Source organism: Trichoplusia ni, chromosome 8 (assembly GCF_003590095.1).
Source record: "Trichoplusia ni isolate ovarian cell line Hi5 chromosome 8, tn1, whole genome shotgun sequence".
Lineage (NCBI taxonomy): Eukaryota > Metazoa > Arthropoda > Insecta > Lepidoptera > Noctuidae > Trichoplusia > Trichoplusia ni.
In genome coordinates, this window is record NC_039485.1 from 12,467,512 (window position 1) to 12,493,562 (window position 26,051).

At 35.2% G+C, this 26,051-nt stretch overlaps 1 pseudogene; it reads right to left on the reverse strand.

Moving 5' to 3' along the window:
* LOC113496824 overlaps positions 1-24,236 on the reverse strand; it is a 29,835-nt pseudogene extending 5,599 nt beyond the window's left edge.
* Between the last annotated feature and the right edge of the window lie 1,815 nt (positions 24,237-26,051).

Consider the following 26,051-nt stretch of genomic DNA (forward strand, 5'->3'; position numbering starts at 1 on the left):
GGCCCGAAAACCGGTCGCGTGTAACCGCCATTGACGTCCCACCACCGGGCCTTTCTGTCAATTTAACTGAGCGCGATCCGGCTCGCGCTTACAAACCGTACATTGGTTAATTCTAACTGGTGGATGCATCTAGATTAGAGATTACTTGTTGCTTTCAAAATTGTTTCATATCAACTACAGTAGTTTCAACGCTTCGATTCTTAACTATTTTTGACGAGCTCTATTTTGCGGGTGCATTTACTTCTTTATGTTAAAATAATTTAAGGTATATTCTCCTCTTATCCCTGTATTAAAGACCAATACATTTAAAAGTTTTATAAGTATACATTTTAAACACGTTTTGATACATGTCAAAATTATAATTAAAATAAGCAACCCAGTGTGAGGTAACATCGTTGCTTGCATGCGCATGCGTCGTGCCGGATCGCGTGAAGCACCTCTGAACAAAAGGTGGCGTGATGCCGTGACGTCACGTCGCCTTATTCGCCAACTGTTAGACTATTGGGCGTGCCATGTTTCCACACGATCGCTAGTACATCAAGTGGGTCTGTTCGGTGCATGAGCACTCATGTGTGAGGTCACAGGTAAATAAAAAATGTCGTCATGACTCATTGATGTTATGACGAACCATTACCAAGTCAACAACCAAAATGTTTTTACCAGCGATGCTCAGTCTTATCTTTCTTCACATTTATTTGTATATACTAAGAATTCTATTTTTTACTGTCATATTCAGCGACCTTGCTAGCCAGAAGAAAGCTGGCAATTGATAAAGCCGAAAATATCTTATCAAATAAATCCCCCAATCCCAAATTACCCACTAATATGTATTTCCGTGGTGTGATTTATGTAGGTAAATACAAATTGCGAATCGACGCGATACGAGCTACTCGTAAAACATTCCTTATGATAACAATTCGATTAGGTATAAACAATGAGTAATAACTGTTACGATTCTTTTAATTGATTAACACTACAAGATAACGCCTAGCCGCGGTATATTCCGACCAAAACATGGAAGTTTCGGCGAGTATCAGTCATACTAAAATTTAACATCAATAAAAAATATCGTACGATGTGTCGTCATGCGGTGACGTGGCGTTACGCGGCGGCCGCGGTAGGCCACTGATTCGTCCAAGTATTTTTAAAATTCACATCAATGTTCTAGTGGCCTTGCCACTGCATTGTGTTACGAAAACTATCGTCACAAGGACCACATTCACAGTTCATATTTGTTTTCCTTTAATGTCACGCCACATCTGACGCAATCACTCGATAATGTGATTAGAATTTGATGAGTAATTATAAAAAAGATATCAAGCCACTCCGTGTACAGTTACAAAAAGCCGCCAGACGTAAAGAACTCTTTAAGTTTTAAATTACTGCTGACGATAATAAATCTTAAAATGAACCTTGAACTTTTACTCATTTTTATCTTTATGGAGGCAAAAACGTGTACTTGTACAAGTAAATATAAAGACGTTCCGAATTTGTACAGACAACAACTTCCTTGATTAAAGACTCCGTACAACAAGTACTCACTGTAGCATCTTATTGATCATGCGTTCAATCAATCATTACTAAACGTTACCAATCGTACTAAATGTCTTTTTTATTGACCCATTCAATTGTGCTCTAATCAAAAGATAAATGTATTCAATGAACGAGCATACATCACATAAACAACTTCTCATATAAGAGGGAAGCTTTTATGTTCATTTCCTTATAATACGGTTGGAGGAAATCCCGAAGACCGTCTCCTGATATTCCTATTCTTAGACGAAGGCCAATATTAAATCAATAGGGGAATAACCAATAACCCACCTTTGACGCAATACTTGGCTATCGTAGTATTTTGTTATCAAATACACTGGTAACTGATGGCCTAATTAGAATTTTCTATGGTCCTTATCTACACGTGGAAAACGATTAACAGTTTTGTAATCGAGAATATTCTAGAACTTCCAAATAATTTTGTCCGTAACATAGATTGCATGGCTATAGCCAGTCCTTTTACACGTACATACTTATAGAAAGTTGTATTATTTTATTAACTAGGTATGGTATCTGTCATCAATCGTATGATTGCTTGTGGTATTATATGTCTACTAATATAGTTTTCCCAATTACCGTACTTCATGTAGGAATACATTATTTAGCTCTTAGATGGATAGAAAGTTAGCATTGTACTAAACAGAATATCCTAAAGTGAATTCCTGGTGACTCTTGGCGCATCTAAAATGAGGGACTATTCTACCGAATAATTTTTACTAAAGTGGACTCGTAATTTGATTATAATATGTTTTTTAAGTACAGGCAAAAATACCGTCTTTTAAAAGAACTTAAGAATAACATGAAAAGTAACACAAAAAGTTCCATCAATAAAATTTGTTAGGAGTCTTATTACTTGTCCCGATATAAACTATTCGCACTGTTCACTATTTAAAATATATTCATAAAATGGCTGTCTAGATTTATTTGAATTCTATTTTTTATAATTGATGGTAGAACCACGTCATTCTCACATAAATTTATTCTCTTACGCACGTTCAGGATATTTTACCTCAATAATTCCTGGTTAGCCTTACCTGTTTCTCAGACTGGGAAACACTATGTTCGTAAAATGATTTGTAGGTACTAATTGAATTAATCGCCTGTAAAACTGAACAACAATATTTAACGAGCCTAATTATTAGGGATTTTCAAAAAAACAATTTTATTTAGAAATTTCCTTCCTTCTTCACCTATTTAGGTACCTATAAAATTCTATAATAAATTCTATACATTACATTTATTGACACGTGCCATAATTAGAATAAGCACGTGCTTTAACGTAAATTCGACGTGCCAATATTGATAACATTGTTTTAATTGACTGGGTACTTAAAATAAGTTTCATTATCTACTTAGAATACAAAATTTACATCGGATTTGTACCTTTACGGTTGGGTTAAAATAATATCAATACATACTCAAGAAAGATATTAGGTTTTGTCCAATTTTTCAAGAGAGGTTTTGAGTTCGTTCGAAAAGACTTAGTTTGATTTGGTATTGTTTTTTGTTCGTTGGAGAAGGCGATAGTTCTTCGCGAGTAATTCCTCGGTAAGGATAATGGTGATGATCATGATAGCCCAGTGTTATTTCGAAAACGTGCTTTTAATACGTTGAATACACCTGCGACAAAAACTAATGACTAGCAAATTTAGTGCACGTGAAAAACATTTGTATTTTGTAAACAAAAATATTTTACGTCATGACCCAAGTGTTGTTATCAAATTTAAATATCTATAATTATGATTGAATGGAAATCTATTATTTATTATTAAAAATCACTCAATTTCAATCCTAATTAATCCCTCGTTCATTAATATGCTTCGCCTTAGATAAACTTAATTCACATCTGATTTCCCTACGTAATCGATAATTGGATGTAATAAATCAGATTATGATAAAATTCCTGTCTGACCGATATGTCACTTTGCAAAACTTTCCGAAAAAAATAAATAACACGAAATATTTAGTGCTAGTCATGAAACTTATATGTTGGCTAAACTTCTTTTGCGTATCAGCTTTTCTTGCTAACGATTAGCGATCGTCCAAAATTATAAAATTACAGTATTTTCATTCGCTTCTGCGCCAAGAGTCGCGGCTATATTTTGAGATCTCTACACAGGTACCCCAGACGTGAGAGTGGGAAATTCTTTAAACCAAACACCATAGTACGACCACTAGCAAACCGTCACTTGTACCTGGGTACCGATAGACAATCGAACCACTAACGAGTAACTGTCTCCATTGTTATTGTATTACTACATTGTTTTCACGAGTAACACACCACGGATTCAAATCATTTGAAACTCAGCTTACAACACAATAAACTGTAAAGCAGAAATAATGTTTACGAAAGTCACTCAAATTCGCCTCATAGACATTACCCAGACATTTTAGACTGATCCAGAATATTTGATAGTTCGCCAAATCGCCTAGGAACTGAGATTTTCAAAGCTGTAACTCTTATAAGACCATGAGATGTCTTTTCGGTTGTATAAAGCCCCGTGCTGTCGGACAATCTAAATTTATACTAGCAAACAAGACACCTTACATAAACAGTTTGATATAAATAGGAACCGTACTAAATGTGCGCACGATGTTGTTTGTTACAGCGCAACGTAGATGGATCATGTCGCATATTCCATAATATGACTTAACGTACGATCAGAGATGAAATTAAAATTAAAAATGCTTTGAACCATCTCTGTGCTTGTTTCATAACAAAAAGCGGATAGTTTACGGTAATACAGCGTGTAGTTAAAATACGGCCTTCATAAAATTTCCAATCATTTTATTCTGACAGTCATGTATCGATGTGACAAGTACAATTTGGAAGCAGCGTCTAGTTGACGTTCATTAAAATAATTGCCAGTGTCATTGTTTTAAAAAGTACCGAATAAACACTAGGAAATAAATCGTTTTCAAGGCGCTCATTGACGACACTTAGCGTTGCTTGTGCGTGAATATAGATTCAACTATTTACGATATCACTACTTGGTTATAATTTTATTGTAGGTTCAATTATGCAATCGGTCTTCTATTGATGTCATACTATTCACAAGCCAAAAGAAGACTGTTGCTAGATAAAAGTGCATTTTGTGCAATGGCATTCACTCTCGCTTTCATTGCACTCATGATCCGATTTTAGCCATATGGCGTAGGTGTACTATGCCATATGACTACATGTATTTTTTTACCACTGCACAGTGATAACCATTGTGCAGGTTAGGTATTTTGTTTTATATATGCAGGTATACTTCACTTCTTCTTTTGTCAGTCAGTCTGTGCTTCCTTTAAAAAGTCCAAACCGACAGCGATAGAAAAGTCGAATGTCACGAGCATCATAGGCTCAATATGGCTTCAAATCTTAAAATTCTTTATAAACGCGCGGACACAATTGAATACAAAATAAAACACGATCCAATATCTTCGTGGCGCCTTCAATAATAAAAGTGTACTTACTGTCTTCGACGCACATCTGGTTGTCGGGCAAGAGTCTGAGTCCGTTGGGGCAGGCGCAGGAGACACGTGGTGCGTTGGCGGCGATGCGGGGCGCCGGCAGGCAGAGATGGGAGCAGTGACCGTTGACAGCCGCGCAGTGGTTCACGCCGTCCGGTTGGCGGTACGGGTGGTATACGTGGATCACCATCGGGTTTTGGAGCTGTAGGGAAAGTTAAATAAGTATTTTGTTCTGGAAGCCTGAGATACGATAATCTTACTTAAAGAAGCGATCTTTACTGTACAGACTACTATGTAATGCATGTAGCTTTTATTACAACTGCAATCTTTGATTTAGAGGAAGTGGTAGCTTTATTCTTTTCCTTCAGGGCTGGTTAGAGATATCGGCATATATGTTGACCTTTTTGAACCTAACCTTGATGTTATACTAAATCGAAAAGCTTGAACATGATTCATGTCAGTAGTTACAGCTCTCTGCATGATTCTGCTAATTTTAAGCACTTTTTATCTGCTTAATCAATTTCAAGATCAAAAATCTTACTTATATACTGACGCACGCATAAGATTATATTAATATATTTTTAAGACCGGTCTATTGTATTAGTTACAACATTTTCCTATAGTGACTTAACAAAATCCCAAAATATTAGCTCGTAAAAAAACTACTTTATTAACATTTTAACGGCACAATCCTATGTACCATGACATTTTGCTGCATGTTTTTCTTGCTGTATCCCCATTACATTCATATAAAAGTTCGTTATAATAATGCCTGCCTGGAATCTGGACAATAGGCTTTTTTCTACTGAGAATAAATCGAATAGCTTGGAGTTTCTAATGATTAATCATGAAAAAATATGTTTTTTATTAAAATAATATCGGATAAAAATAATTTTTTTTAAAGGAAATCGGCAAAATTAGGCTTTTAATCACATGACACCTTACACCAGTCAGAGAAATATGACGTCACGCCTCGCGAAACGCCATGTTGAAGATGTCATTAAAAAATAAGTTATTAAGAATTTGATGCCATGACAGTCTTGGCTTTTTTGGGGAGAATTTTTATTTCGTTCTTAAAAACGCAATAATAGATACTGAGCTACAGTTTTAAACAAATTTCCATATTTAGTCGACTAGTCAATCTTCAAACTTACATTATGAGTAGGAGTGATAGCTTCAATATCTTTTCCGTTGAACTTGTTCGCGCGGTAAACAGCAGCCTTGTCCCAATCGGTCCAGTACACCCAGTCTTCAAAGGTAGTGATGGAGAATGGATGACGTAACACGTCTGTAGAGTATAAGATCACCCTGCGCCCGGTGCCGTCGTAGTTACATGATGATATCATGTTCATTTTGGCATCCACCTGCGTGATAAAGTAATTAAGTGATAAGTAAGATATTGTCTGGTCAATAAGTAGGATAATATGAAACGAAATCGTTTTGTTTTTGTTTTATATCTGTAAATAGTGTGTTATGAATACGATCCGCTAAAATGTAATTTGTATGCAATCAAACAAGTCAACAGAAACAATTTTTTGCAAGTCTATACTAGATCCCGCTTTTGGGCAGTAGGAGTAAGGAATTCCTCTTCCAAAAATCTTCTTTTGGCTCGCCTACACTTTTCCCGTGTCTTTAATTTCAAGGTCTTATTTAAAAACTGACTTGTTCCTTGTTTTTCGTCTATAATGAATCCTAAACCTATTATAATCATTTTAATCATTGTTATCATAAGTTGTAACATTCGGATCTTCTATTAATCCACTTTAGATAATGTAAGGCGATTGTATTACTTCAATAATCCCAAAATTGACATTTTAAATCACGATCAGTTTAATGATTGCCATAAATTACATATGTACATTTAGGCTTATTAGCTTACTATTTTATATTTTACTGAACAATGACTAAACAATTATAAAAGGCATAAATAATGTGAACCTCATTGTTTTTAGATAGTCATGATTTCTGCGTTTAAAAATCTGAGTATCCGAATGACAACAAAAAGCTATTTATTTACATATTTATATCTATATGCCGAAAATTTATGAATATTCTTATGATGAACAAAAAGTATTAGTAAGAAATATAGGAAAGGAAAAATCCTTAAAAGTCGTAGAAAATATTTATGTAGCTACGACATACACAGTGATTGATCGTGATAAATATTTATATTTTTTGTACATTTTCATCAATCAAGTAGGCCTTCCGCCTCTTAAATATTTGGCACGTCTAGAGGTGTGGTTTGTGTACCTAGTATATACTAGGATGATAAAATACAAACATCTACGTACTACGGTATTTACGTCACCGGTTATCTGAACCTAATTCTTTAGATAATAGCGCCTTGAACTGAGCTGAACTATTACTACGCGCTTCGAATTTTAAATGAGCCACGGTTACACGTAACTTTTGTATTATTTGAAAATATTATAAACAACTGAATAAAATATCTTTTCTTTCATGGCAATTTGTATACCTTCCACATTATCCTACATGATCTTTTAAAATTCATTCAAAGTAACTCCTGCGTAAGTTGATTATTTTATTTGTTTAATTTTCCTTATAGTTTTTTCGGACTTAAACATACACAGGTAAATATTTGACAAAAAAAAAACACTTACCCAATAAACACGTTTGCGCACAAGGTCCAGTGTAAGGCCGTTCGGCCATTTGACGTCATGAGATACGATAGTCTGCCTGTGAGAACCGTCCATACCAGCTCGCTCGATCTTCGGCACCTGGCCCCAGTCGGTCCAATACATCCATCTAGGAAAAAACACATTGATAGTCTTTATTTCAAGGTCGATAAGGTTGTTTTTTGTATGGCCCTATCAAAAGCCATTCGATAACAATTTGTATTTAAAATCTAGTCTATATAAATATTGAATGAAAGCCAAAACTATTTATACAAAATAATTAAATACAGCGTCAGTTTATAAATTTTTATTCATTAGCACTAGTGGTCGCCCAGTGGTCGAAATTCGACCATATAATAAATTTAAATTGTAAGTGACTTAATATAAATTATTAAAATATAATATTCAAACATTATTAAGGTTCTACTGTCGAAAACTAAACTACTATAACCACAGATTTGACCAAGACTGTTATTTGCCAATTTCTTTTTTGAACAAATTATATGAAATTAAAAGAAAATATGTTTACTAAAACAAAACATGCTATAAGAAAAATCATGCGTTAAAAATACTATCCATTAAGAGCATTTTTTATCGCATATTGCAATATTTGTTAATGATTTAAAACTTCTCTGAAAATGTTTTTGTAAAAACTCTTTCATCGTTTGCTAAATGTACATATGTACATCAACAACCCACTGCAGAAATAGTTTTTGTGAATGGTGTAACATGCTGAAATCATCTCTAATTGCAAGTCGATAGGCTGTATACTAAAGCATGGTTAATTTATTTCTGGGTGCTCTTGAATTAGATGTAGTTGGTGTATTATGAGCAATATTGACATGCCACCCAGTATCACTGTTGGGAAAAAGCAGTGGGTATGCTAAAGGGTCTAATGATGAGTCCAAAACTGAGATATTCTTAATTATACCATTAACTTTTGAAAAACAAATCATATTTCTTTCAAAAGGTGGCTCACCATCAACTGTACTAAATATTACTGCTACATCAGTTTGAACTGCATCATTAAATCGGCGTAGATCTAAATCATGATTTACTTTAATGAGCATACAAATTTCTTTGTTTTGATTTTCGACTCTCTGACAATGATCTTTCATTGCAATGAATGACCGCACAAAAGGATTACTGCGTTCCAATTCCAGTGAAATTTCATGCTTTATGTTGTTGTTACATGTTTGGTTAATAACAAATAATAAACATTCTTGTAATCTATAATTAATGGCAGTGTCAACATCATAAAAATATAATTGTGCAAAACATGGTGAGCGACCATATGCGGCAGTCATTGGGCCTGATCTGTGATAAAAAACATCATGTATTTTGAAATGATACACTCCACTTGTAACTGCCTCAGCAACTTTTGCTTCGGAGCTAACCATAGCAAAACATGAATTATATTTCCTAATATTTTCAAAATAATTTTTTGTTTACTTTTTATTGAAGTTTCATTTGAAGTAAGTCCATCATATAATGATTTAAAATATTCATTTTGACTTAAGGGTGGTAATATTGCTTTACCCTTGTGACAACATGAAGTGAATGCAGTTCGGTCGCCTAAAGTCACTTCAGATTCAAAATGTTTCGCATTGCAAAACCTGCACTCTAAATTCATTAATCCACAATCATAACTGAAAAACACATTTGGAATGACATTGAGAGCACATTTAAATGCATCTCTCAAAATCATATTACTATCTTATACTACTGATGGGGAATTATTCCTTCCTCTTAGAGAAATATTCCTTCTTATTTGTCTCTCACTCCGGTTCGTTAATGTTCTATGTCGAGGCACAATTAAAGTTCTTTCATCAAATTACTGAAATCAAGAAGAGAAAAAGTTTTTGCCTGTATGGTGATTTGTTAATTCTGATAATTCGTACACAAAATCACTTATTTATCCTAAAGTATACGCAATTACTGAAATCGTAAACTATAGCAAAAAAAATTGTACCTGAATGTTGTTAGGTATTGCAGATTGCTGCTACAGAAGACAGAAGTCCTCAAAAGACGACACAACTCACATACACAACTCATATAAATTTGTATAAGCGCTCAGTATTTCACGTAGTATTCGTAAACTTTTAAAGTTTGAAAAACTTTCAAACTAAAGTTTAAACATGTCAATAATAGACAAAAGAACTATTTGACCACAGACTCCACAGAGTATGTATGCGTGTGTCAAATGCATGCTGGTTAGTATAATGTTTTATTAAATATTTAATGTATTTGTTATGCATTATTATTAAAATATTTTTTATATTAAATGAGGCAAATAAAACTTTTTTTTTGAGTACTCTACGCCTATGCATAAATGAAAATCAAAAGAAACCATTTGACCACAGAGTATGTATAGGCAAATATATACATATTTTTGATATGTCAATGTCAGTACTCTATGTCTATGCACAAAATGAAATATAAAAGAAACATGTGTGTGTGAAATGCATGGTAGTGTGTGTAATGTTTCTATGTCTACGGACAAAATTAAAAACAAAAGAAACATGTGTGTGTGAAATGCATGGTAGTGTGGGTAATGTTTTATTTATTTACGTCAAGATTTAATGTAATCAAGTTTGTGATCTTAATTGTGTTTTCATATTAACATAAAACTTATTTGATTAAGGTAACAATATCATTCTCAGGTGATTAAAGGCAGATGAATCATTATCTGTAAATTGACAGGGTAATAATGTTAGTCATTTCAAGGGAGGCGATAACGACTACTTTTTGCGTTTTAATGATACTGCAATCACAGGCACTTTTTATCGACGATTAAACCTTTATCTTAACTAGTTTTTAATTGGATATCTTTGTTATATTATGCAAGCACTTATTTCTTTTAATAAATGTCTTCAATACTCTCAAAAACAACTACTTTATTCCTAAATAACGCGAAGGCCCAGATAATTTTAGAATAACACACGAATTACAAACGTCTATTTTTTTGGATTTTCCGTTTTCGGCAATAAATGTGTTTGATAATTCAGCTAAATACTGCCGAGCGTTTTTCTCAAAACGTTTTTTGGTTTACAGCCTTTGTTCTTTAGCGGATAGAATTGTTTTCTTACCCGTCGAGAGGATTAAGAGCAATTGCCCTAGGTTCTTCTAGTTGATCCCTAATTAGGATCTTCCTCATGTTGCCCTGTAGATCAGAGAGTTCGATGTGGTTCTTGCCGGTGTCAGTCCAGTACAGATGGTTGTAGATCCAGTCAACTGCGAGCCCGTCTGAAGTAATCAGCTGGTCTCCAATCACCACGGTCCGCTGTGTACCCTCGTCTATTGGTGCCCTGATATAGGAAAAAACGATTATGAATTTTAAACATTTTCCTCCATTGTGTTATGAATACTTTGTTCTAGATCAAATTTAGATAACGATATTAATCAGATTACCTGTTAAGATAACAAGAATTATAAATAGCAAACTATTAATTGATTGACTTTGAGATTATACAGTCAATCAAGTTTCCATATTTTTCCTTGAACTAATAATACATTTGGTAGCTATTAATTATACTATATTAAGATTTAATCAATGAAGCTTTTATGTGTTTTCCTTAATTATGAGGATAATTTTAACATGTGCTGTCTATAATAACAGGAAAACTACTTTATTCAGGGATTTCAAAAACTTACTTGTATATTTTCTCATCAGTAACATCACTCCAAAAGATCATTCCGGTTCTGAACACATAGTCTAATGCCGTCGCTGACTTGGTATCATTAACTATAGCGACCATTTCATGGTGATCTAGGCTGATTTTGCGGATGTCAAAACGTCTGGCGAAAAGTAATGATGGATGGCCTTCGTCGCCTTGCACCTGGTGCGGTCCCGAGGGTCACGAGCATAACCAGCGTGGCACTCGCACTTGAAGGTTCCTTTCTCGTTGATGCACATTTGGGAGCATGCGCCTGGGTCGGAACATTCATCTACATCTGAAACAAAGAATAATTCTGTTTAAATATCGTCGATATATTTACCGTAGGTACTCTAGCTTTTTCGTTTTCACTGTATGGCAATGCTTGCCTAGCCTACCCTAACCTCTACCTTAACCTGGATCTGAAAAACTATTTTATATTATGATTTCGAGATATAATGGTCGTGTAGAAATAATTCGAAAAAAAAATTTCAAATTACAAAGTAAGTAGTGTTATTATTAATATTGGTGAGATCGCATCAAGACAAGCATCCTTAGAACTTATTGGGTTACCAAAAAGAAATAGCTACAAGAGTTAAAAAATGAAAAATATTTGGAATTCATTTCAACCATCATTAGAAGAAAGTATTTATAAAAAACTCATAAGTAAAGATTATGTCAAATAGTATCACCTTATCGACAGTCACATCGCTACGTGCCATATTATAGAGGCCTACGTAACATATTAAGCCTATTGCCAAATGTAAATAGATATCTGTAAACCATGGGGATAATTGATATTTAATCGAATTAGAATAACAAAATTACTCAGATATAGATCTGAGTGTGTCGGGGAAAATTTCATGTGAAAATTGTACATTGTTATACAAAGCCTGCATAGTCAGCTACGAAATGAATATACGAAGAGATAAATAATCAGTGACGTCAACAAGTTTGTTGATAAGTCATGTGTAGAATTCTGGTATTCCAGTTCTTTTAGTACTAAAAGCTAATGAGTCTTGTAAGTGTTCTGTTTCTGTATATGCTCTCTAATAGCTCACAATAATAAAACTACAGTATTAAAAATAAGGTATTACCTTCACAAGTCCTATTATCCACAAGTTTGAATCCTTTATTACAATCACAGTAGTATCCAACAGGAGTGTCGACACATAGCTGAGTACATTCCTCCATTGTTCTTCGCGCATTCGTTTTCTCCACACCTGTCTCTCGGTTCGTCTTCAAAGTTGGGACAATCTGGGTGTTTATCGCAAAGTTTGGAAGGGGTATGCACATGCCGCCGCCGCAGTCGAACTGAGTCGTTTTGTCGCAAACTGTCTTTTTAGTTGCTGAAAATTAAAAGGAATAATAGATTAATTGCCTGTTTCTTGTTTACTGTTTTTAAGTTTTATTTTAGGAGGAAAACATAGCTTACAAGTTAAACTTATAAAATTTCATTGCCATGTATAACATTATCGCGGAAAATTGTTTAGTACATACCTAATCTACGGATTTGATAAATATTTACTCAAAAGGAACAAAAATGGGCCAACTCTATTAAGAAATAAATACTTACTGGCAGTTCGCCTCATCGCTGCGTCTGGGCAATCTTTGTCTCCATTACAGTACAGCGCTCCAGGGATACAACTATGGTCCTTGCACTGGTACTGGTCTAGTCTGCAGGTGACGTTGCCGCGACACAGCTGAGGATCTTCGTCTCCGCCATCAGGACAGTCACGGTCACCGTCGCAAACCCAGGCCTTGTGGACGCAAGTCATTCGGTCCTTGCATTCAAATTCAGATGATATGCAAGGTGATCGTACCTTTGGCGTTGCTGAGCATCCCTGGAAACACAATAGATATTTTATAATAATAATTAACAATTAATTACTTTAAAACGACGTCGCATTCGGCGGTGTTTCTATAAGTATCCGTAAACGAGTAAATTTTATTATTCTATAATTTCAGTGTTTTAAGATGAAACAACCGGCACGATTTCCTTTTCTGTATCTTTTCATTCGACTAGCCGAGTAGTTTTATGTATCTGCTTCGATTTAATTTTGAAATATTAATTGCTTTTTTGCTTTATCTCCATACTCTGCTACTTGTTAAAACAACAGCTTGATTATTCAACATTCTTATTCATATTAGATTACAATACTCACCACTTCATCGCTTCCATCGGGACAGTCTTCAGTACCATCACACCTCCACCAGGCTGATATGCAGTGTCCGTTTCCGCAAGAGAAGTGCGTCTGTGGCTGGCAAGTCGGTGCTGGACACTTGACTTCATCGCTGTCATCACCGCAGTCGTCATCGCCGTGCACACCCATCGCAATTGAATGCACTTGCCGTTGCCGCAAGTAAACTCGTCGAACGACACGTCTCATCTGATAACCAGGTATTTATTGGAATTACACTTTCATTGGTGTTTAAAAGAATTGAATGATGTCGTTACTCCGGTACCCTCTTTGTAGTAACATCATCCAAATCCAGGTAATCACATTCAGTCGTGGAAAAATTAATCAAGTACAGTGTCTATAGACGACCTACATTAAACAGTATTGAAGGGTAACGGCACTGAGATCTCAAGAGCTCTTTTTTCCCCGCACTAAGGAATTGAGTCCTTGTATCACTTAAATTCAAGCCACATGCACGAAAGACACTTAAACTCTGAACTAGCATTTTCGGATCACACAAATGCTATTCTACACGGGAATCGAACCCGCACACATCTAGTACCGTCGGTGTGGTGACTTTAGAAAAAGTATACCTAAATATAACATTTAATTTACACAATGCAACAATAAAAACGCTGAACATGGCATTATTTCCAAGTATAATGAGCACCAAGAGCACATTGAAAGAAAAATGAATGGAGCAAAATGCAGCAGTAATTAAAATTCCTTGAAATAGGTAACATTTTAAGTTGATCTAGTGAACTAGATGGATTAAATTCATGTAGAAGAAAAACTTTTCCTCTGTCAGATGTAAATTTAGCTTTAGAAATTCTTCGATTTCTTTAAGAACTTAAGAAGAATTAATACCAAATGATACAAAGAATATAGAGAATTGTATGTCGGAAACATCATACAAACCAATGAAGTATAAGATAAATGATGACATAATCTTGACGAGGCTCAAAGGACGTCGGAAAGCTCCACGTGTATTGAAGTACCACGCAACGTCATCGCTCACGCCACTATCCGGGTATGGGGAGATAAGAATTCGTAGATGGATGAGAGCGTTAATAGAATACAGAGTTTAGTCCAGTGCCTCTACCACGATATCTTAAGGTTTAACTATGCTGTTGGGAGAGCGAGATAGCCAGTAGTTGCGTCTCCTTTCAACGACGGCAACAGTCCTATTAGGGACTTATAATATACGGGCAGTTCTGCCCACATGATTGATCGCTACTACAAATGCTAATAGCTGAAAGTCGTCATGATATGTTAATCCCTCTCAGTCAAATTTATTCTGAAAGTAAATTGCTATTGGATCATAAGACTGCGTAATTCAAACGGCTTTAATTCCGGCACTCACTTTGTTTATGACTCATAACTTTTCAATGAATTAATTAAGCAAACGGAACGTAAAATGTATGTAATACTCAAGGAATTAATCAAAATGTGCTCTTTGGACTGCATTATCTTAAAATAAAATAGACGATAATATATTTAGGTCGGCATCATGCAATTTCCACTTCGTAACAAAATAGCCGATTTCATAACTTTAGATACCACTGAATTGAAGTCACCAACGATATTAAACCAATGTTCAGATGATAATTTTGTAAGTGTGTAGTATCACAAATGCTGACCCAGGTATAAAATGTAATGTGAAATGACATTTATAACAATAACTGAGTAATTATGTTCGGCGAACATGTTATATTCTCCGAAAAGTTACACCGCTGAAAACGGGCTGCCCGAAATTAATGAATTACTTTTGTGTTTTTGCATCCCGCGTTCTCATTCTTGTAGACCGATAATGGACGAGAACAAAAAAGCGGAATGTACAATCAATCATGTTAAAAAGTTGGTACCTTTGATCGTTATTCGGGCTTACATAATTACAATTGTATTGAAAGTTATCCCTTACTGGCATGCTTTTTCGTCTGATCCGTCCGAGCAGTCCGCATTGTCGTCGCACATCCAGGTGAGAGGACGCACTCGCCATCTCTCCCTCTGCAAGTGAATTCTTCTGGCCCGCACGATTTCACCTCTGTCAACCCATTCATGCACATGCTAAGTAAGATGCGAATACATTGATAAAGTATCGTACAAATCCCTAAGAAACATTTCCAAATCCCTATCCTCTGATCCTGCCTACTTTAACTTAATCTCTTATATTCCTTTAACGTTTGTTTATTGTAAAAGCTACGAAAAATTTCGTAACCAGGACACCAATTACTTTGAGGTTCTTGTTAAAATAATCTATTTATTTTTGTCCCCTATTTATCGTAAGCCTTAAACGAACTTAGCCGTAATTGAGTATTTCTTTTGCGTTCTAGTTTTTTCTTTGTTTTTAAGTAATTGAGACGTCGAAACTTTTTTTAATAAAACCGTCGGAAAGTTATTGTCTACCGATTACATTACGTGTTTTGCGCTCGTAATTTCATCCTCACATGCTCCGAGTTCTGTGACGATCGATACATTTTAACCCTGATTGAGATGAACTGGGTATCCGACATGCCAATTGCTGTATCATGCTTTCCCCTACGAGAACCATGCTCTTACCGCACTGGTGTTCGTCTGAACCGTCGACACAGTCAGCCACATCATCACATTGCCAAGAGAGCGGAATGCACTGTCCAGTTGTGCACACGAATTTGTGCTCAGGACAACGCCTTTCTGACACTGTATACGAAATTTTGATTGATATCGTGTTTTCCTCATAATACTTTCTGTATCGCCTATTCTCACCACTTTATGATATCAAATTTATTATCCTAGCCGTCTAATTAACTCGGAAATATTAAGCACCGATAAAATGACGCCTTCAGCGCTTTACTTGCCAACTATTTGCTTGACTTTAGTTTAAAAGCAAACAATTTAATGGAATCCCAACTATCTGCGATCCGACATAAATAAATGAGGGGGTTAGCTATATAAACAATTTACGGCGATGTAATTAATCTTACAACATGAACAGGCTTAAAACAAGGCTATCAGTAGCAACTTAAGTTGACAAAGCAAACACGTATAAAATGCAAAGTGTTTTAGCGTAATAATAAATGGTAATGCTAAGCACAGCACGACTAAAATGTAATTAATGATTCTAAACAGTCCCCTTATTAGACTGTAATGTTGTTTTGCGAGCTTCTAACGAAATTCAGCAGACGTAAATTGTGAAAGCTTGGGGTGCCGCGTTGAAAACTTTTCGAGGTATTCGTCAGTGTTATTAGCTTAAATGCAGTTGTATACATTCTAGGCGAGTTTAATATTTAGTTATGTAAGCAATGTGTAATCAAACGAAGCTTGTTTTACTGCAGTTACCGTAACAAACCTTTCCAAAATATTCGAACTAAATACATCTATTACCCATCCACTAACTTTATTGTAATTTAATCTAATAGCATGTTCCAAAACAAGTAGTCCAACTGAAATAATATATTTAAGTCTTTACGTAACTTTCATGACTGTCTTTTAAAATGATGGTAAATAAAAATCAGTGAGAAAGATTTATTACGAAGGCTTACATTCACAAGCTTAGGACTACCCTCTATGAGAGACATGGCACCATAAACCTTACTTATCCCGGAAAATAACATTAAAGCCTCGGTGATAAATATATTTGTCAACAGGGACAGCAAAACCAGATTACCTATATAAACTTGATATATATAACCAGCATCTACATTGTCGCCTACAAAACATTGCGTGTCTCTGCCAAATAAAAAAGGATTTTCCATTATGTGGGACGACTTACAGTGGCTCTAAGTGTACAAAGTTACGCGCCCGCGGTAGCCATAACCCCACCTCCGCTCGAATAAAACCTTCGCAAACTTTTGCAAGCTTTTTATACACACAGTTGCAGTTTGAGAAAAACAAGGAATTAAAGTCCCTTTGACGCTGGATGAACTCATTTTATAAGTACTTTTGTGAACAATGCTTGCTCGCATAACATTAAAAGTTGATAATTTTCAAGCTGACTCACATAATGATTCAGTAATGTTATTTTTACAAAAATAGCTTGCTTGTTGTGATATTTTTTTATCGATAAAATTAATCATTATTACAAAACAATATCTTTAATCTTCGGTATTTTATCTGTCCTATAATAAAATTGATGACACAGACATTGAGATTCGTCACAATATCTACATGTATATCGTAAATCGTAAAAGGCATGTTAATTTTACGGGTCACTTATATTGAAAAGTGTCGGTGATAAAAATCGCGATTTATAGCGTGACCCTCCTATGGATCGACAAACGTAAAAAAAGGCGAACGCGTAATTTTCTACTCGTTTCACATTTGAATAATGGGGTGGGCAGTCGTTTATTTCATACATTGTCCTTTTTGGGTACGTTTTCGTTTTCAAACATCCCATGGGTAGCAATTTCAAACTGGAAATTTTCTTTTTAATTTTAGTATTATATTCTGCTTTAAAATTGCGCTATTAAACTGTTTCGATAAAAATATTAAAAAAAACCTGACAACATAGGTTTTCGCGTCAGTCTGACATATTTTAACGCTCGGAGAAAAATATTTTCACAGAAAGTTAAGCCGTGCTAAACTTATTGCACTCTGTCATTGCTTCCAAACTTGTCTTGAACTCTAATGTGTCAGTACATTCCCTTTCTCGTCCGTTATCTCATGTGTCAGCCATAAATAAATTAACGCGGTCCTACGCACCCCTTGGAATGGTTAAATTCGTATTACGTGTTTTATTTAAATACCGCAGGCTCTCGGCAAAAATTCATTTGGGGCGACCCTCGGTTCGTCGTGAATATTCGCATTTTTCACATTACGTTTACTGACTTACTTAGGAGGTCATATTTACATACGTGTAATGACTTTTACATAAAAGATTACTCGTAAATCTAAAGAATATTATTGAAACATTTCATTTAATTCTGTTTTGAAAACCATTATTAAGACAATTTGATTGAAACAGGATCCTAAGTTTTGATTATTCTTAGAAGCAGGTGAGTGGGGGCAAGATTATAAAATTAATCCTGAAAACTTGGTCGTAATTAAGATTTTAATCTACCTTGGAGGTCGTGAGAAGGACAAAATACGCGTATTTCAAAAGTTTGCCCATAAATTTTTAGATTATTATTTTTTACGGTTTTAATTTTGAATTGATGCCATGCTATTAGGCTGACCTGGCGCCAAATATATAGTTATTACATAAGTTAAATTAGGGCACTCATTAAAATTTAGTATAGGATATATCATCACGCCGATATTGGCTTGGGTGGGAAATGACATAATTTTGCACATAACTATAAATTTTAACTTCTCAATACCTATGGGGTATCTCGTTTTCAATACCAAAGGTCTCATAAACAACCACGTTATTATTATATGCATACATAAAGTTTGATTCTTAAATAAATCGCGACCGAATAAATGATTATGTTGTATTTTCGCACGTACTATAAATAAACTAAAACCACTTACCAACATCAACATACATTAGTCGTGTTAATCTGTGCGACATGTTTAATTTATAAAACAAAATGAATTAAAGCTTTTAATTGTCATAGAGGTCGCAGATGTTTAAAATCAGAATTGTGGTTAATAAAAACTTTTTCGGTTTCTATTAACAAGGGATAACTCGGGTCGGGATCACAGGATCGTCCAGCTTTCATACCCTCGCTGGCTTTGTCATTTGGCGACCTTGTTTTTTCATTGTTCTACGTCTAAACAATAAGCGAGTCACTGCCAACTCGACCCTAAATAAGTAAAGTAAATTTGCTAAAATAACAGTGTTTGCTTTATTTTATACATGCAAATACTAAATAGACGGTGAAGAGAATTCGCTTCATGTTCCTTTTAATGTTTCTTAGAAAACTTTATATTCATTATTATTAGAATTTACTTACAAACATGTGTACTTAACGTCGTTATTTTCTTTACGCTTCCATGATATTTTCATTAATTCACACAACCTAAAGTAAGTTTAATATGTGCAATTTTTTCCCTAAAGAATATATGAAAGAGTTTTATTTAATTAAGTTGGTTTGTTCTTAGTTGTTTGTAGTTGTCGTACAAGTGTAGGTAATTAAGGTTTATACTGACTGCACGTGCCGGGCTCCTCGTCTGAACCATCAGGGCAATCTTTTTCATTGTCGCAGTGCCAGGACAGCGGGATACATCTTCCTGTCTTGCAGCGGAACTCTGACTGCGTGCAAGTGCGACTCTCTGTAATGAAACATTAAATAAATTGAATACACAGAAGCAACCGAGAAAAAAGTACATAATCAAATAGAATACAAAGGTATCCAGCAATATTGTTAAGGGTTTAGTTATACAGGTCGCGTCAAGGGTGAATTTTTCATTACTTCTCGGCCAACCGCAATTTTGCTGATAAATATTTTCGTGACTCTTAAAAGTCACAGAAAAATGAACCTTAAGTAAGTATTTATAGATGTTAATATTTAATGTGGTGACACGGCGAGATGAATCTCACTCCTTTTTAATTTATTTGGAAGATGTGACGGGGAACATGTTGACTCTTCCGAGGGACTTAAATCTCCGCTTATATTGAACCAAGGTAGGTCACTGAACTTTTTAGACAAGCTATAATAAAACAGGACAGTATTTTTAGTAGGTACATTAAGGAAAATTTATTTAATTTATCGTTGTAATCTCGATTGATATGAATTGTTGCCGTATGAATATAATTACATAGATTTGAATATATACCTAATTTTGTATGCTGAAATGTGGAAAAGAATATTGAATATCTTAATTCTATTAACGTTATAAGAACTCAGGAGTATACAATTTTGTAAGACAAGAATAAACCATAATATCTTAAATTCCACTATTAAAACTGTTTTGCAGCACCACCCCAATTTTCCTGAGGCAGGGTATGCCATAAACTGGATCAATCCATTTACGGCTGAAATCACCGTTCAACGTGCGTATAAAACAAGGTTGAAGAAAATTATCGGTGGGTAGCAGCAGCCGGTTATCTCGAGGTGATTCGAGGCGAGGCGGCGGGCACGCGCCGCCAAGCAATTTGTAAACAAAACGCACCCCCGCCGAATAATATCGCTTGCCGAGTACCTAGCCCTTTTACTACAGCCCGCGCTATAAATTCAAGTGTACCATCAGAGATTGCTGAAACGTATAAAGCGGTATTTCGCACCGCACTCCGCGTAAAAACTCCACTAACAAGTATTCACTTCAGTTACAAACTGCTGACTAATTTTATCTTAGAATTTACTGTTACCTTTATGTGTTCGCCGGCAATATGAGATTATAACTTTGGTACGTTTGTATGCAGTACAGCGAGCCGTTATAGAAGTCATCTCGTTACGGTTTATATTCAGTCTTTATAATCTTTTCACGTTTTATGTTAAGTATTCAACTTTCTGTGATATCTTCGTTCTACGGTATATAAAGCACTTGCGTGTAATGAATTTTATCTTATTAATTATGATGTTGTGAATAAATGTTTTCTTAACTCACTAATTTTCAGAAGATTTTTGTTCAGAATTAACTGCCTTTTAATTTAAACTTATAATCTGTTTTGACGTAAAAGTGCGGTATAAGTTTACAGACAATTTCAATGCTCATTTAATTTCTAAACCGGTCTACATAAAACCTGTTCATAAATCTTACTCGTAAAATTATATTCTGAGTTCAATGATCGGTGGTTCATTTATTTTCAGACTAGTGTTTACAAAGTAAGGGAAAACACTAGGTATTAGTCCAATAAATTCGTAGCTTATATTTCGGTGGTATGTCCAATTGGTACTACCATACTAGGTGCATTAGTATGGTATGTGGGAAAGCATATATATTATGTACCTAGTATAGTCTATACTGGTACAGTATATATATGTAGCACCCTCGATGGCAGTAACCGCGCGGTATGCTCCGTCTACCCGTAACAGAATACCCATATCCCGGCGGCGCGCGGCCATTTGCTCGAGTGAAACGTTCACCGTGTAACACCCACATTATTACCTCCTCCACGCCGGAATGTTAATGGCAGCTTCTTCTCGACGCTCTTGCTTCAATCCTTGTTTGAAGCTCTCTACGTTATCGCGCCAACTTTCTCATTAATGTTTTACGTGGGCATCCCTACTGTTAGGTAATTAGCTGCAGCTACATTAGTGATAGCTACTGTTAGTCAAGTTTTGTTTTTTTTCTATTTGGATTATATGTATAATTTAATCCCATACTGAATCATCATAATCCTATTAAAAATCCTAACGAGGATCAAGTATGTAATAGGCAATTATGACGGTAAATTTTGCTGATTAACCTTGTATAGGTATCCATACAAGTCGTTACTAGAGAACAAAGAGATTATTCGACAGTGTACAGTTAATTAATCCGTTGGGTACGGTCCCATTAGGCGAACGGTCCTGTCAGACGCAATTTACGCACGCAGTTGTACCGATAGAGATGTGAATCGCTAATCGGGTTCAGGAAAAGGCTGAAGTCTTATTGAGCCTCGCATTCGACAAGTAAGAGAATGGAAGATACGTTGAGCTGCGCCCGTAAGATAAGCTAGTTCGGGATGTCTCTCGAAATGAAATCACTCGAACGCGAAATGGCGACAAAAATTGCTGTCCGCGAAATTGGTTCTGAAGCCCTCCGTATCTGTGATCCTCATTGATGTAATGACGTATCGCGTCCCAACACTATTCGAGTTTCCCGATAACAATTGTGCTCGGTCTTATCTGGATAAGAACTCGATAGTTTCGGCTGCGGTTATCGCTGCCTGTAGGTATGCGGCCTGATACTGCACATGTGGTCAACATATTGAATGCAATTATAATAATGTCGAAAAGTTTTCATGTTGCGGTTACATTAAAATATTGATAGCTTGGTTAACAGTAATTAATTGTTTGCTTATCACAATTTGTGATAATGATCGTAGCTTACATGAAGCGGAAATTATTTATCGTTTAATTAAATTTTCTTCGAATATGTATTAAATGTTTGCATTTTGTCCTCAGTCAACTTTGAATTTTATTTTTGGTAATTCCTTTTCATAAAGATAATTCGATATCTTCTTGGTTAAAAATAAACCAATTCGTAATATTCTATTCTGATCTTATGATATTCTACCTGTTTGCTACCGAAAGTCACACGATTTTACGAGCAAGCTTCAAAAGAATAAAGGTGACTGAACAAGGGTTTTATGTTTCAAAAGAGCTTTGTAACAATCTGTGTACCTATGTAGGTACATGTATTCAAAACGGGTTCACAGTACAGCTATTTTTTCTGTACCAGGAAAATTACTTTGACTCTATTACGTGCGTATTTTTATTCAAAACCATAAATAATTGGGGTCAATCAGTTTGTTCAAAGGTTCAAGGTTTAAAAGCCACTGTCGTTGTGTTCAACCAAATTAAACATCGTGTTAAAGATTCAATTTTCTTCTTTCAACACGTCTCCACTATACCCGACATATTTTAAACAATGTTCGTTGCGAACAGCGAGATGCACAAGCATTAGGCCAAATTGTCCCCAAGATGGCAATAGCGCGAGCAGCGGGAAATTGTATTACCGGGCCTTACTTGCAGCCAACAGCGATGAGTGCATTCGTTACCGACGTAACTGGGAGTTTTCGAGCGCACTTGCATATGTAACTCGCCTCTCAGCTCGCATATTGCGCTCTGAGTCTATTATGTCGACCGCATTAAGGTGAGCAACTAAGCAAAACTGTTATCGGCACCTAGTTGACCCATCTAAAAGGAAATGAGTTCGTGCGCGTAACCAACTCGTAGGAAAGTTAGAGATTGGTTTTCTACATGCGTAGCGCTCTACGTTACTGCTACGAAAACGGGGTGAGCGTCACATGTTGCTACGACGCGCATCGCTTACGAATTTTACTGCTTGTTCTGTCTTATTGTTGTCGTGTTGTAGCGATATTGTATTTATGAATTATGTACAGTATGCCACATGTCTCTGATCTAGGTAAAAGTTCTTATTTCAAGAAGTATTTGATTGTTCAACAAAAATAACACAAAAAACACCAAAATCATTTTATACATCAGTTTTGTTCTATTTTAGGCACACTGTCCATTACGCAACATATATTATGCAAAGTGAATTAGTTTACAGAGAAGGCCGTTTCAAATTGTATTAAACCAATCTACCGAGTACCGTTTTAGCTGTGTATTAGTGTTTTAGTCTAACAAGACAACTCGGCAACATGTATTATTCACATGTACTTTACTCCTCGAATTAAGAGTTTTGCTTCTAAATTAGGATTAAGTGTCGTATATTATGTCTAACACAAGTTGTCTACACAAAGGACTATAAACCAAGACATAATATAGCATTGTACAAATCTATTCTCTGGGCAGTTGTGAAAATCTAGTTAGAGTTTGGCGAATATTGCCTTAAAGGCTTCGTTACAAAACTCAATTTAAGGGGACGCCATTCGGTCCGATTGAGAGACATAACGGTGGGAATCAAATTGGTCTCAATAAAGTTACGGTTCGGAGTACAGTAAATCATTGTTATTACCTGCATTTTTGTAGTCGTAAGCTTTTGTGTAGGTGTCGTAGTCATCGTCGTAAAGCGTAGCGTCGACCGTCACAGCTAGTGCTACGAGCCAAATAATCCGTGAGAACGCCATGTTCGTCAATCCTTATTACCAAAACACCACTAGAATAAAACGAGAATATGTAATAATAAAAAATACTTTTCGTTTTCGGGTAAAATTCTGTGATTTTTACGGTTCCATTTTTGATGACGTTAACGTTACACGTAGAGATAACTAGCTTACAGCCCGTTTGAAAATCAACGAGGCTTTCGACTCCCATGCGAGTGTCACTAAGGTATTTATACGCTGTTTGATGCTAGACCTAGTTTGCTGAGGGTAATCGCATATCTCTCGTGTTGGTATACACTTATATTAATTGTAACTAACTTTTTTTTAGTTTTTGTCATTTTTGCAGGCATATAATTAACTACTCCAAAAAAATTGCTTTTTCAGAGTTAAGTTAATGTTTGTGTTATGGTATGGGATTTGGAAGCAATTTTGATCTTTAGAGAATCGTTAGAATGCTAACCTCATTTCAGTTGTAATATTTAGATTAGAAAATCAGATTATGCCTTATATGACGCTTTTTTTGCTTTTGTTATTTGGGAGTGTTTTATTATTGCTATTTTCTTGACATCAATTTCAGTTTCCATCGGTAGCTACATCGAAATATTATATGCACAAACTGAAATATATTTAAATCTACTTATACTACCCGAGTTACTTTATACCCCACAGGCAAATAGTGCTAACTGATGAAGTACAATATTAACTTATGAATCCACCGGGAGCCACCTGTATTAAAGACAGTCGTTAAGGATAATCCCGTAGACCATTTGTCTTACGGTTTCTCTATGAAACCTGACAGTTTCAAGTAGAAATAAACTTGGAAAATGTTACTTTATCATTTTAATTGATAAAGAAGATTTGAATCAGCTATTTATATCTTGTTAGTCGCATATAAGCCTTCTTATCGTATGGCTGAAGCACAACGTTAGTAACACCCTTGAAAAATTCTCAGGTGTGTCCGGTTACCTTACTTTACAAAGACATGATATTTACGTTGACATTGGTGGGATTAAGAACTTACGACCTTTGACGTGGCAATCCAGCTGTCATACTTCTAGGCTATCAACGTTGTAAAGTATCAGCTCATTTTAAAAAAAGAAACATCGTATTAACTATAAAAATCAATGTTCAAATATTTATTTCCGGTATGAAACAAAAAAAATAAATAAGAAAACACTTTTAGGTTAACATAAAAGAAGTTGAGCGCTATGAAAATGTTCGCAGCTTTTCGATTGTGTAACGATAATCTCCGTTGGCGTTCATCGTCAATATTTCCAATCCCTTCTTTTAAACATGTAGGTACGCAGAATTCTGAATAATGTACATAGATAATAAAAATATACAGATGGGTGTCTAGACTTACAAAGCTGACCTAGACGTTCTAAAACCAAGATTTATTCCGTTGTGAAAGCGAAACAAGCAACATTCACTGTAGAGCGCCATCTCACTTCTACAATGAGTGTTAAAGCTTTCGTAGTATAGACACAAGTAGACAGTAGCTTCCATTTACAAAGCCGGGGATCGAAACGATTCTTTGAAACTTAAGTCAAGTTTTTGGAACTAGCTTTATGTATGTTCAAACAGGTATTGTTATTGCCTGAAATAATATTGAGAGCGTTTGTTGCGATTTATGATTAAGATATTTTTTTTCACATCAACATAAAAGCAATAGAATTATCATTGTAAGAGAATCTAATAGATCGATTTAAATGTATTTTTTTTTCATAATTGCAAAATTGCATGTTAAGCGCACCACTAGAATAACGAATTATTAATTAAAACCAACTCTTAATAATTATGATACAGTTTATTCATAGAGTTACTGTATAAAAAAACTTTATTTACTCACAGAATATGTCATCATATACCATATACGTTTATATTTTAATTTGGCCAATAACGATCACTACCCACTATACAAGTACGCAAAAACAGTTGTAATATACAAATATGTAGTCTCATACCATTACTGTATATCTTCCTAGCAATA